Raw genomic sequence first — 12,957 nt, forward strand, 5'->3', positions numbered from 1 at the left:
TCACCCGAGATCGGAGGCGGAGGGCCAAACCAGAAGACTGGGATCGTCTCGCCATCAGCCTGCTGGTCTGGCGCAACCTGGACCCCCCTACCCAGGTCGGACTGAGCCTGATCGCTCGCCAGAACCTGGGCCTCTGGGCCCGCACGAAAACCTGCCCGCAGATCCCCTATGGCCTGGGCCTGTGGGCCCTGGGCCCGCGGGCCGTCCTCAGCCCCCACAGCCAGGACGGCCTGGCCCAACAAGTCCCGGGGCCGCTCCCCCATCGCTGGGGAAGCCCGCAAGCTCGGGCTGAACGGGCACGAGGCACGCCCCGCGCTGCGGGCGCGCCCCGGGTCGCACCCGCCGGCCCGCGACCCCGGCGTCCCGTCCCCTGGGCACGGGTGCGTTGGGCCGGCACGATGTCAGCCCGCTGGCCCACTGCGAGATGCGCGCGGGCCAGCTGGGCCACCGTTCCCGGGCCCCCTTGCGAGCCCGGGCCTGCTATCGGCCTGGGCCTCTTCTGTGTTTGGGCCCGGGCCGCAGCAGGTCCACTAAGCCCCGGCTCAGCCCGCATCAGGGCGGGTCCCCGACTCGGCCCCGAGTTGGCATGCAGAGGGGTAGCCCCCTGACTCGGAGCCGAGTCTTCAGGCTCAAGCAGGTCGTCCCCAAGCCAGTCAATCGGGTCGACCTGAAGAGGGCCGGGAGGAAGGGCCAAGTGTAGCCCTTCCCCCTCCGCCGCCAGTGGCGACCGGCGCCGCGCAACCTTGGCTGGCTTTTGCCAGCCTTCCGTGTCCGCCGGAGACACGGGTGCAGTCGGCTGATCCGCTAGGGGCGGCGGTCGCCTCGAGGACGGCCCAGCCCCAATGTCCGGTCCGATCATCACCCCCGGCCGTGGCGGCAAATCCTCCCGTGGGATTTTCTGCTGCGTCGCCACCATCCAGGGGCCGTAGACTGGCCCCTGGACCTCCTCCCCGCCGCCCGGGGTCGATAGATCGGGCTTGCCCCCCGTCTCCGTTGCCATCGGGGGCGCCTCCCTTTGTGCGCAAGACGCCGTCGGAAAGCGGCATGCCGCTTCCACGTGCTGTTGGGAATTGTATCCTAAATGTCAATCGTCAGCATATTGATGATTGAATTTTGTAAATGAACTGACAAATTAATAAAGTATTATTTGGCATTATTCATAATTTCATCTTCAAATGAACTCTTATATGATGAAGTCCTTAGGACTTATGTTATGATAAAGGAGGATTTATCTTTGAGTCCTTAAACTTGTTCGCGACCAAATGATATGTTGTTACTAGGACGACAACATTATCGAGATTAGGTCGTTGTGTGACATATACGTTGGTTGTCCTCTTAACCAAGGAGTGTGGAGATACTGGTATGCCATACAGGTGAAGTGTAGGAGTACATTTCACTGAACGTGACCAATTCCGGAACGCTCTACTGTCGAGAGATGTTCCGAGTGGATATGGGTATAAGTTTGGCCCTCTGACCTGAGATCGCAACCTGTGACTAGCAAATAACTCACTGTACTTTGGTACCGGACTACCTGAATTTCTAATTTAGTGACGGAAGGTCACTGGGTGCAGTCAAGTACTTGCGTAGTCAGTTGTGAGTCGAGATAGAATTGACCCCTCCTGCAAACAGGAGATAATGTCTTGTGATTAATTTAGCAAAACCTTGGCCAGGGTAATCTCAGTGAGGAGTCACGGGATATCTAAAGTTAATCACATAATGGATGTACTAATTATAGGGTTGATAGTGAGCTCTAAGTCATCCTGGCATTAGCAGTCAAAGGGATTGAATTATACAGTAACCATAGTCCAGGGTTCCAGAATATTTGCTTCGCATATATTCGGCCTATCCGGACATCGGGTACCATTGCTAGATGGTCACATCGATTAGTATAGGAAGACGTTCCTATACTACCGGCTTAGGTTCGAACCTATGAGGTCACACGCATAGAAATTTCTAGGTTGATCAAATGGCTGATTGATGATTAAGAATCATTCAGGAGTAATTTGGTCAATTTGATTGACAAATTATCCTAAGCAAAAGTTGCATTAAAATAATTATTGAATTATTTGAGGATTAATTAGCAATTAGATTGCTAATGAACTCAATTTGATTGAGTAATTAAGCTTAGGTTGAGCCAAATTGAATAGGATTCAATTTGGGCTGCATCAGGGTTTGACCCAATTGGATTGGGTTCAACCCTAGTAGATTGAACTTGACCCAATTGGATTGGGCTTGATCCAAATCAATTAGAAGACCTTATTTGATGAGGATTATGAGTCCAAATAATCAGAATTGGATAAGGAGAAGAATCCCTAAATTTTAGGAACCCATCCTTATCTTCTTGGAGAAGAATGACACCTTAATTTATTTCCAATATTTTCTATACCTATCCTCTTTATTTTTGGCCAAAAATTGGCGTGAGAAGAGAGGAGGCGTGGGGCTATAGTTTCTATAAAAATGGTGCCTTAAATCTTTCTAGAAAGATTTAGATGAATTTCCTAATTTATAGGGATTGCATGGTGCATGAAATAGGGTGGTCTGCGGCTGAACTTTGGACGCATGAATTCCTATCTTTTAGGGATCCAAAATGCACGAAATTTGGATATGTTTATATCCTCTTAGCTGTCAAACCACCAGAATTTTTTGGGAATTTTATCAGCCAAATTAGTTGGCTAAATTAGGTGTGATACGTGGGGGGATCTTTTGGCTATAAAAGACCCCCATGCCTTGGGTTCAAGATATACCATATTTAGAGGTTTCAAAAAATTCTGAAAAAATTTCTTGAGGGCCTCCATCCCTTCTTCTCCTTCTTCCTCACATCCATCCTCCATCTCCTTGAAGAACAATCAAAGGTTGAGTGTTTAGAAGGAGAAAGCTTCAGCCATTGCTGCGTTCCTGCGCGAGCTAGCACTCCCGCGGAAGACTATCTACCTAGGGCTTCGCGTGTACTTCTCATAGAGGCCATTCGTGTGCGTGGCTGCGAAGTCAAGGATCAGATCCATAAGTTTCTTCCATCATAAAAAGGTATTAATCCCACATCAATATTTTATTTTGGAGTCAGAGTCTAGGTCTGATTCCCCGAGGTTTTACCTTCCTTTGGGGCTCCTCACGGAGTTATCTCCAGAATCCATTCGATGGATATTTGGAGATTAATCGGAATAGAGTTCTTAAGTTTCAGATCTGATAGTTAATCATGCATGAAAGTTTTAGCATAATTGTTTAAACGATTCCGGCATAATTCTATGTGTTCTTAAGGTGCTGATTTCTAGATTTGATCTTGTAAGCATGCATGAATTAAATTGTTTGATTCGATTTTTCCGCTACATTTTAAAACTTAAAAAGAACTACGTATGGCTTGATCCTCCTTATGAAGGAGTACGTAGGTAACCCGATCAGGTTCAGCCATGGTTTTAAAAAAAAAAAAAATCAGCATGCTTAACACCGAAGAACCTAGGATCCACTTTCAGTAGTATCAGAGCCAGGTTTATGTTGAAACTTTTATGTTTTAATTCTTGCAATTAAATCTGAAATCATTAACATGTTTAGATTAGATCTAAAGTGCTTTTTATGATTGATTTAATTGTTGATTATGCATGATTAAGTAGATCTGAAATTTTGGATGCATATGATGCATGTTTGTGTTAGGATTAGTAACATGAATAAATCTGAAATTATAATATTATTTAGATTAGATCTAAATAAAGTTTATGATTTATATGATCTCTGATTTTAATGAACAAATCAGATCTGAAAATAAAAGTGAAAAAATAAATACATAAGATGTATATTGTTTGAATTAATTCATGTTATTGTGTATATGTGATGCATGAACATAAAACATAATGACTTAAACATGAATTAAATCTGATTACATGTGATTAATTACAAAAACTCAGATCTGAAAATATGTTTTAAGAACTGAAAGATTGTAATTAATATGTAATTAAAAAGAAATATGCAATGATCAAAACTTTCATAAGTCTAAACTTAATTGAGAATTAAGTGTTATGAAATAGAATTGTAACTCAATTAATTGAGATTGCATAATTCTTTGGGCATATGGGTTAGCTTGAATCAAGTTCCTAGGATTGGGTTAGACCTAAGGTTAGAATCATACATGGATAAATAGAATTAATTGATCAAATCTAATTAAGTAGTAACTAGATTAGGTCAAGAAAATTCTAGATCAATTTACAATAGTTGTAGATGGATCAAGTCCATATCTTTGATTAGACCAAGATGGAACTTGATTTAGGCTCAGAGGTGTAGCCCGAGTCATTTGAGTAATCAAATCGAAATTGATTAACCAGTCGGTGTCTAAGGTAAGTTTGGCAGTTTTGACCGGCGGTTTTTAATTGGGAGCTACTCGCACTGATTCGTTTTTGTCGAGTTAATGGCATATCCCTTCCACCGATCTCATTTACCTGGCCGACATGGTCAATCACATTTTGATTGGATCACTTAATGATTCGAGTTAGCCCATGCCTATAAGAAAAATTAGTTTGTCTGATTTAGGTGCCTCCTTAACCGGTTTGAGTCTAATCTGATTTGGTGAAGTCAGTGGGAGAAATTAGACTAACTGGATCTTCTTATCTATCCTAATTAAGAAATCCTCTAAAATTATTAGGTCCTTAAAATGAAATGGTTATGGGGATAACTAGGTCATAGCCTCCCATTAAGTTGGGTGATAATGGGTCCAATGCTTTGATAATTACTGGAGGCGCGACACGCCTGGTACTTATCAAGCATTGGAATTGTCATTCAATATATGATGAGTTAAGTGTACCTTCAATAGGCGGTCAGGTGAGCCGAGCTACACTCGGGCTTGGTCGTCTATTAGTTGATTAGACTTAACCCTATCATTTAATGGTTGGACCTGACTAGGGTATTCGGTGGAGGCGCCACACGCCTACCGAAGAACCTAGGGCAAAATAATCACGAGAAGTTGCTTGGTGAAGCAACTGGTTTAGAACCTACCAATAGGTGCATATGGGTTAGCCGAGCCACACTCGGGCCTATATGCGATCTATTGGGTTCTAGTGCCCACTAAAGAATTAGGAGTAATTTTTCGAATTGGAGGTAGAGGCTACCAATTTGTATAAATTAGTGGGAGTACCTTTATACTAAAGTTCAAGTCTAATGTGTTTAGTCAATTCATATACTAATAGCCAATTTTTTTTTTTATATGCAGAAATGGCCACTAATTTGTCACTTCGCTCATTGTTGGACAATGACAAGTTGACTGGTCCAAATTTTAATAATTGGCATAGGAAACTGAAAATAGTGCTAGAGCATGAAAGGATCCTTTATGTGATAATGGATCCAGCACCTGAGCAGCCCGCTGCTAATGCATCAAGATCAGCTAGAGACACTTATCAGAAGTGGCTTAGTGACCGGATCACTGTTCGATGCATCATGTTAGCAGCAATGAGTGATGAGTTTAGTAGACGTTTTGAGAATACGCAGCCGGAAGATATTATTCAAGTGTTGAATGAATCATTCGGTGTTCCTGACGACGTTGAGAGGCACAAAACTAGTTGTGCCATCTTCAGTGCCCGAATGAAAGATGGGACCTCGGTAACTGATCATGTATTGTACATGATTGAGTTGATCGAGCGTCTAAGCTCTCTTGGTTTTCCCCTTCATGATCAATTGGGGAAGGATGCCATACTAAACTCATTGCCTGGATCATACCGTCCTTTTCTCACTCATTTTCGTATGGCGAAACCTGTAGTGAATTATCACCAATTGTTGGGGTTACTACAGACGTTTGAGAATGATCACCAACTTCTTAAGAAGACGGTGAACTTTGTGGGAGGTTCATCCAAGGGTCGTTCCTTTAAGAAAGGGAAAAAGAAAAATAAAATCCAAAAGAAACAAGTGCACCATGCTCAGCGTAGTTAGAAAAAGAATAAAAAGGCTGATCAGAGCAAGGCGGAGTGCTTCTTCTGCAAGAAGCAAGGACATTGAAAGAGGAACTGTCCTCTTTACATTGCATCTCTCGATCCGAACCGGCTTAAGAAAAGTGGGCAATCAGTTGCCAATCAAGGTACTTATATGATAACACCTTGCAATTTTTCTATTTGTGATAATTCGACCTGCGTATTGGATACCGGTAGTCCTTTTAATATTTGCAATTCGTTGCAGGGGCTACAAGTCAGTGAGAGGTTTGAAGAAGGAGAAAGGTTCATGAATGTTGGAGATGGAAGATCAGTTCCAGTTCTAGCTTTAGGAATTCTTAAACTTGAATTTAGCTCTCATGTAAATGTCCTTAGTGATTGTTACTATTGTCCAAGTTTTTTATTGAATGTCATTTCTGTAGGCCTTTTGGCCAAAAATGGTTATGAAATATCAATAAAAAAGGATTATTGCAATATCATTTGGAATGGTGATGATGTAATGAATGGAACTCTGAGTAATGGCATTTACATTTTGTCACAGCCTGTCATGTAATGTACAAGTCCAATAAGCGCCCTAAAATAGATAATGTCACGGATGTCTACCTTTGGCATCATAGGCTAGGACATATTAACAAGAAGAGGATGAACAGGTTAAGTAAAGAAGAAATCCTTGATGTTAATGATTGTGAATCATTGACAACTTGTGAATCATGTCTTCTTGGTAAAATGACCAAATCACCTTTTACTGGAAAAGGTGAACGAGCTAGTGATTTATTGACCCTTATACATTCTGATGTATGTGGGCCAATGAGCACAGATGCTAGAGGTAGATATTCATATTTCATTACGTTTACAGACGACCTTTCAAAGTACGGTTATGTCTATTTAATAAGATATAAATCTGAAGCATTTGAAATGTTCAAATTGTATCGTATGAAGTAGAAAAACAAACTGGAAAGAGTATTAAAACTCTTCGATCAGATCGAGGAGGCGAATACCTTTCCAATGAGTTTTTGACATATTTAGGAGAGAATGAGATTCTGTCCCAATAGACTCCTCCTGGTATACCATAGTATAACGGTGTATCAGAAAGAAGAAATCGAACTTTGTTAGACATGGTTCGATCCATGATGGGGTTTGCGAGTCTGCCCATATCCTTTTGGGGATATGCACTTGAGTCAGCCTGCTACATTCTAAATAAGGTTCCAAGTAAGTCTGTAAATAAAACATCACATGAGATGTGGACTGGACGTAAGCCAATGCTCTCTCACCTTAGGGTTTGGGGGTGTCCGGCATATGTCAAACGTTTGAAGACAGACAAACTTGAACCCAAGTCTGACAAATGTTTCTTTGTTGGTTATCCTAAAGAAACTAAAGGATATTACTTCTACTTTGCTAAAGAACAAAAGTTATTCGTAAGCAATAGAGCTGTTTTTTTAGAGAAAGAATTCCTTAGTGAAGGAACTAAAAGCTCTAATGTTGAGCTTAGGGAAGTTCAACATGTAGAAGATCCGACACCATCTACTGAACTAGTTGAGTCGGATTTGATTAGATCAGATCCAGAACCCATCTTAGATGCACCATTAAGGCGATCAGGTAGAGTACCACGTCAGCCGGACAGATACTACGGTTTCTTGGTCCAGGACGGGGATCCTGTCGAACTTGATGAAAACGATGAGGATCCGATCACCTATATGGATGCTATGCAGAGGCATGACTCTGATGCATGGCTTGGAGCCATGCAATCCGAAATGGAATCCATGAAGGTCAATGATGTATGGACATTAGTTGACCCACCCGAAGGGATTAAACCCAAAGGGTGTAAGTGGATTTTCAAAAGAAAATGGGGCGCAGACGAAAAAGTAGAGACCTATAAAGCCCGTCTGGTTGCCAAGGGATATCGTCAACGTTATGGTATTGACTATGACGAGACGTTTTCTCCTGTGGCAATGCTTAAATCCATTCGGATTATGCTTACGATAGCAGCACACTTAGATTATGAGATCTGGCAGATGGATGTTAAAACCGCTTTTCTAAATGGAGATTTAGAAGAGGAGGTGTATATGATGAAACCTGAAGGTTTTATATTTGCAGATGAGTCTAAGGTGTGCAAGCTTCAAAAATCCATTTATGGATTAAAGCAAGCTTCACGGAGTTGGAACATACGATTTGATAAGGTGATCAAATCATATGGCTTCATTAAGAATGAAGAAGAACCTTGCATTTATAAATGGGCAAATGGTTCAGTTATTATATTTCTTGTTTTGTATGTGGATGACATTCTTTTAATCGGGAATGACATTCCTGCATTACAAGGAATAAAGGTTTGGCTATCATCTCAATTTGCCATGAAGGATTTGGGAGAAGCATCTTACATCCTAGGGATGAAGATCTATAGAGATAGATCTAGAAGATTGCTTGGATTATCCCAATCCACATACATTGATACTATACTGAAAAGGTTCAGTATGATTAATTCTAAGAAAGGCTATCTTCCAATGGGCCATGGAATTAACCTCTCTAAAAGGGATTGTCCGACAACCTCTCAAGAAAGAGAAAGTATGGATAGAATTCCATATGCTTCGGCAGTGGGATCTATAATGTATGCCATGATATGTACTAGACCAGACGTGGCATACTCACTAGGAGTAGTGAGTAGATACCAGTCTGATCCAGGTAGCAACCACTGGAAGGTTGTAAAAACCATCCTTAAGTATTTGAAAAATACTAAAGATCAGTGGCTTGTCTACGGTGATTCTGACTTAAAACTTGAGGGATATACCGATTCAAGTTTTCAGTCAGATCAAGATGATAGCAAGAGCGTGTCGGGATATATCTTCACTCTTAAGGGTGGGGCCATCTGCTGGAAGAGTTCCAAGCAGCATACAGTGGCAGATTCTACATGTGAAGCAGAATACATCGCAGCATCTGATGCAGCCAAGGAAGCCGTATGGTTGCGCAAGTTCATCACCGAGTTGGAAGTGGCACCTTCCATTGATGGTCCAGTTCCTATATTTTGTGATAACACTGGAGCCATAGCTCAGGCAAAGGAACCTAAAGCACATCAGCGGACCAAGCATATTCTGCGACGCTATCACCTAAGATATTGATAAATGAAAATTCCTCTATGTTATGGCACCGAAGATTAGGTCATATCTCCATAAAGAGAATCAAGAAATTAGTAAATGATGAAATTTTACCAACTCTTGACTATGGTGATTTTGAAACTTGTTTAGACTGCTTCAAGGGAAAGCAGACTAACAAGTTTAAGAAAGGTGCCATTAGAAGTACAAATTTATTGGATCTCATACATACAGATATATGTGGGCCTTTTTCGATCCCATGTTTTACTGGTCATAAGTATTTTATCACCTTTATTGATGATTACTCACGCTATGGGTATCTCTACTTGTTGTATGACAAGGCTGAGGCATTAAATGCCTTTAAGTTTTTCAAAACAGAGGTAGAGTTACAACTTAATAAAAAGATTAAAGTTGTGAGATCAGATAGAGGTGGTGAATACTACGGTAGGTATACTGAAACTGGACAACATTTAGGTCCATTTGCTCGATTTCTTCAAGAGCAAGGTATAGTTGCACAATATACTATGCCTGGTACTCCTGATCAAAATGGAGTTGCGGAAAGAAGAAACCGAACATTAATGGAGATGGTAAGAAGTATGATTGGTCACTCAACTCTCTCAATTTCTCTATGGGGTGATGCCTTAAAAACCGCTGCGTATATTTTAAACAGGGTTCCTACTAAAGCTGTCCCAAAAACATCCTATGAAGTTTGGACAGGTAGGAAATCTAGTTTAAGACATCTACACATTTGGGGGTGTCAAGCTGAGGCAAGGGTGTACAACCCACAAGAGAAAAAGTTGGACTTTAGAACCATTAGTTGTTATTTTATCGGTTATCCAGAAAAGTCCAAGGGATACAGATTTTATTGTCCTAATCATACTTTGAGGATTGTGGAGACAAGAAATGCTAGATTTCTTGAAAATGACCAAATCAGTGGGAGTATAAAACCTCAAGAAATTAATTTTGAGGAACAGCAAACTCCGTATGGTATGCAAGATTCAAATAAGCAGCCAATGATTCCTCTACCTATCATTGATAATAGTTTGGAGGAGGATGAGTCTACTTTTAATGTACCACTTGAATCTGTGCCAGTTATCACTGAAAATGTTGCTCCACCTATAGAACCAGTGGATCAAGAAGCAACTTTAAGAAGGTCATCAAGGGTAAGGAGATCTCCAATTCCACCAGATTATATTGTATACCTTCAAGAAAATGATTATGACATTGGAAATATAGATGATCCAATAAATTTCTCACAAGCCATAAATTCAGTAAATTCCTCCAAATGGCTAGATGCTATGAAAGATGAGATAGATTCTATGGCTAAAAACAATATTTGGAATCTTGTTGAACTACCTCCTGGGGCTACTGCAGTACGCTGCAAATGGGTTTTTAAAACCAAAAGAGACTCCAAGGGTAAGATAGAGCGACATAAGGCTAGACTTGTTGCCAAAGGATTTACTCAAAAGGAGGGTATTGATTATCATGAGACCTTCTCTCCAGTTTCAAAGAAGGACTCTTTAAGGATAATAATGGCTTTGGTAGCTGAGGATGATAGTGTTATTTTGATGATTAACAAGCAATTATCTAGAGTATGTTATAAGTTAAATCGATACTTCATTTATAAGTTTATTACTCTCAGTATATTTTGAATAAACTGATATAGATACATTTCATTGTTCATTTAAATGAATCTAACCTTGAGATGCAGCAAAGTGTGGATTGAGTCGACCCAAAGGATGATTGGGTCGACCCCGGCACATCAAGAAAACATTTGGCACACTTCTGCAAAAATGGCAAAGATGAACAGTGAGTTGGGTCGACCCAAGGAAAGCATGAGTCGACCCAAGGATCAAGATCCTCAAAACAAGATAGAAAAATGGTTCTCTGGATTTACTGAGAGGGTCGACCCAAACAGTAGTTGAGTCGACCCAAGCTTGAGTCGACCCAAACCCTGAGAGGGTCGACCCAAAGGCAAGACAGGAATGAAGACAGAAAAGGTTCTCTGGAAACCCTGTTAGGGTCGACCCAAGAAGAAGTTGAGTCGACCCAAGTGAACTTTGAGTCGACCCAAAGAAAGGTTGGGTCGACCCAAGTGAAGGAAGGCTGAATTATAAAGTTTCTGTGTTTCTGAGAGGGTCGACCGAAGGAATGTTTGAGTCGACCCAAGCAAAAGTTGGGTCGACCCAAGGACAGGTTGAGCCGACTCAAACACGGGATGAAGCATAACGGCTAGTTCTGCAGATGTACTTTTTGTCCTTCCAAAAGTCAGTAACGGCTAGTTTTTGAATTCTAACCATTGGGGCTTGTCCAATGGATGTAGGAAGCTATTTAAAGTGGCACTATTCATCAGATAGAACATCCTTTCCAAAGAATATCAAAGAGTACACAAGAAAGAGAAAGTGCCCTAATCTTCTTCATCCAAGTGCTTCATTCAAGAATCAAAGAAAGGGGTTGAGCAGATTCAAAGAGTCATCTAGAGCTCCATCCTCCCTTGAAGAGTGAAGCATCCTTGACAAAGAAGAGAGAAGTCACTACAAGCGATAAATACTTTCTAAACTCTTCTTTGTAGTTTATATTGTTTTATTTGCTCATCTAGGAGTTTAAATCTTCTTTCTTAGTTTATTAAACTACTTGTAAAGGTTGGTTGGTTAGCCCGCAAAACCAACGGAATAGGTTGATTGGTGAACCCGGAAAACCAATTGTAAAGGTTCGTTGGTGAGCCCGCAAAACCAACAAAGGTTCGTTGGTGAGCCCGTAAAACCAACATAGGTTTTTGGTGAACCCGGAAAACCAAAGTGTAAAGGTTTTTGGATTGTGAGCCCGGAAAACAATCCAACTGTAATCCGCGGGATTATAGTGAATTCCCAAGGGGTCGCTTGGGGAGTGGACGTAGGTGCTAAGGAGAGCACCGAACCACTATATTTTGTGTTGTTTGTATTGTGATTTGTTTTAGCTTACTAATCATACAATTGACTTAAGTAAGTTAGTTAAAATCGAAAGAAACCAATTCACCCCCCCCCCTCTTGGCTTGTCACCTTGGGCAACAAGTGGTATCAGAGCAAGGTGCTCTAATAGTACTCATTGATCTCACAATCAAGAGTTAAAGATCATGACAACCCAAGTGGGATGCTCTATGAGTGAGGGGCAATCCACAAATAGACCACCTCTATTTAATGGCACAAACTACACATATTGGAAAGCTAGGATGAGGATATTCATTCAAGCTTCCGACTATGAACTATGGTACATCATCACTAGAGGACCTCACACACCCACACTTAACATAGAGGGCACTATCATACCCAAACCAGAAATGGATTGGAATGAAAGTGATAGAAGATTAGCACAGTTAAATACAAAAGCTATAAATGTACTTTACTGCTCATTAGATGTAAGTGAATTTAATAGAATATCTACTTGCTCTACTGCTAAAGAAATTTGGGACAAACTTGAGGTCACCCATGAAGGGACCAATCAAGTTAAAGAGTCAAAGATAAACATATTGGTACACAAGTATGAATTGTTTAAAATGGAATCTACTGAGTCCATAACTGATATGTTTACTCGTTTTACTGGCATTATAAATGGGCTTAAGAGTTTAGGAAAGTCTTATTCTAACTCTGATTTGGTGCGAAAAATTCTCAGGTCTCTACCAAGAATTTGGGAGGCCAAGGTAATCGCTATTCAAGAAGCTAAGGACCTCAACACACTGCAATTAGAGGAGCTTCTAGGATCACTCATGACCCATGAGTTGACAATGAGGCAAAATTCAGAAGATGAGGTCAAGAAAAGAAAGCCCATTGCCCTAAAGACTACCACCCCTAAACAACAAACTGAATCGGAAGATTCAGATGATGATGAAGAAATTGATGAAGAAGGGATGGCTATGCTTGGGAGAAAATTCAGAAAATTTATGAGAGGTAAGAATAGATTCTATAAAAAGAAACCCTTCATCAAAGGTAACTCAAGCA

This window comes from Phoenix dactylifera, chromosome 3 (genome assembly GCF_051530095.1).
Source record: "Phoenix dactylifera cultivar Ajwa chromosome 3, Ajwa_hap1_PhDact_Kaust_v1.1, whole genome shotgun sequence".
NCBI lineage: Eukaryota > Viridiplantae > Streptophyta > Magnoliopsida > Arecales > Arecaceae > Phoenix > Phoenix dactylifera.